The sequence below is a fragment of the Lissotriton vulgaris genome, chromosome 10, assembly GCF_964263255.1.
Source record: "Lissotriton vulgaris chromosome 10, aLisVul1.2, whole genome shotgun sequence".
NCBI classification, from domain to species: domain Eukaryota; kingdom Metazoa; phylum Chordata; class Amphibia; order Caudata; family Salamandridae; genus Lissotriton; species Lissotriton vulgaris.
In genome coordinates this window covers 942149218-942151426 of record NC_141698.1, presented here as the reverse complement: position 1 = coordinate 942151426, position 2209 = coordinate 942149218, and the positions used below count along the sequence as shown (strand labels likewise).

Sequence of the window (2209 nt, the reverse complement as noted above, 5' to 3'; positions counted from 1 at the left end):
GGGGGCAATATCGGAAGCGTGATCACAGGATCAAAGGATTAGAGCCTAACGTATGCAAGGCTGAAACAATAGACCGGCACGGCAAGATGAGCCTCGAGCGGAGCCATCTGCTTCTGCCGTGTCATTCCCCTAGTCATAAAGGCACACTCAAAGGAATATGCATCTTCCGCAAGAGCTTGGGAATCCCAGGATCATCAAGCGGACATTGTCCGTTCGCCGGCTACATGAGGGCAAGAAACAAAATGGATGCCATATCTAAAATGGAACCCGAAGGTTCAGATGAAAAACCCGTAAATAAGACGAACCCTTCCAAGTAGTGTAGCGAAAATACGTACACCTACTAATCTCGTCATTTACGGTTCGTAGATACCAAACTCATCCATCTACGAACAAGCCCAAAACGTCGTTCCGATTTTTACCGAACCTCAGACGCTACTTTTGCCCTCATGTAGGCAAGCACTTGTCGATATCAGAATCAATATCGATATTCATCAGATCGTTTAGATGTTGCTGGAACATTATTCTATCTATCAATGTCTCTCTGGTAACAGATGGCCTTCTTATACACGTTGTAGCACAAAGGCTACATAAGGTAGGACCACACTGTACACAAAGACAACACGTGAACAGAAACGTCACAACAACCCCTACAATCATCAGAATCTTCCAACCCCAAGTCGACATCAGACCCCAAAACCATCCTAAAAGCGTCCAATCACCTTCGTCCACGTGTATGGACTCGGAGATTTTCTGCAACTTCGAGATGGCTTGATAAACAGTTGGAGCATTATCAGGTATGAAAATACAGCAGCTCGAATGGATCACCTTGCACACACCACCTCTATCTGCGAGTACAACATCTAGAACCATACGGTTCTGTAACGTCATCAGTCTATCCGCTTGAAGCTCTGCTGTCAGGTTACCAAGAGCACTTGCAGTTATATTAGCCATTGATTCTACCACACGAGTCAACTGTCTCAGGTTCCTACTATTGACCATAGGTCCCCAAAACGGTAGGAAACCCTTAAAGAAGTCTCCTGCTTCTTGACCGGCAGTGTCCTCTTTGCTAATAACGCCTCTCACAACTCTTGTCTTGTGATAGTCTGAGGCAACTGTAAAAGTCGGTGGCAAGAGATTCGCGATATAACAGGTGCCCGAGAAGTCACGGGGCAACCACGTATAAGCACGATCATAGCACACAAAATAGGTACCCTTGGCAGTCAGAAATACAGGGGAAGAGAGCATCGGTAAAACGTATGTCTCAGTACAAGCACTCTTCCCAAGCTGAGCTCTCGGATTTCGACCAAGACCTTGCAGACAAAAATGACCTAGGTGGGGTACAATCCAGATTGGAGACGAGCTCTTAAGCTGTCTATCACCTACTGAAATACTGTACTCAGCCTGACTCAGATCCTTGTAAGCTCCTCTGGAATAAGCGATGCATCAAAAATATCTCTATCCAGATCAGCAATCGCTATCGCCAAAGACTTGTGGTACGGGCCAGAACCAGGGTCTGTGGAACGTGGCTCTCGACGGGGGTAGGAATCTAGTGCACTACGGAACATGGTTTGGAACGCCCGAGCTGACCCCTGGGAGCTGTAGGGAAGAACTAAATACGGAATACCCTTATCCATGGTATGTGGCATTAACCCACACACCCAACAGTTGGTAGTGTTCATCACCAACTGATGCTGATGCAAAAGTTGGACGAAGGAATTGTTCATGAATTCCGCACGTCTGACCTGTTCATGTTGGGGCAGAGGATGAAAAGAATGTGGAGAGACAGTGGGAACAAGAACAGAATTCAGATCATGAGAAGGAGGAGTAGATGAAGTGGAAGGCAACAGTGACTGAATCCCAAAATACACTCCACCCAACAATAACATAGACACAGTTAGGAACAACATGAAAATCTGAAACAGAAAACACTTTGTTTGTAAAATCTTACGCAACTTAGATCTTTGCACCAACATCATCTCTCTTTCTGACAGCTTAGAGAACTCCATCCTCTAAAGACCGTCCGTAACGTTCTTGACGCACCTGATTCTGAGTAGCAATTGTCAATTCCCAGGAGTTCCCAGAAACCAACAAAAGTAACCGACCTAGTGTCAGAAACCTGCCAAACAGAAGTAGGTACCCGTACGGCCCTACGGCCCTACGGCCAACCCAGATGGTAGGTTTAATCAATGAAGCATTCAATTTCATACAA

The 2209-nt window shown here is 45.9% G+C and overlaps 1 pseudogene; it reads right to left on the bottom strand.

The window, feature by feature from the left end:
• Nucleotides 1–444: 444 nt before the first annotated feature.
• LOC147689040 (endogenous retrovirus group PABLB member 1 Env polyprotein-like) lies at nt 445–2006 on the bottom strand (annotated as a pseudogene).
• Nucleotides 2007–2209: the final 203 nt, after the last annotated feature.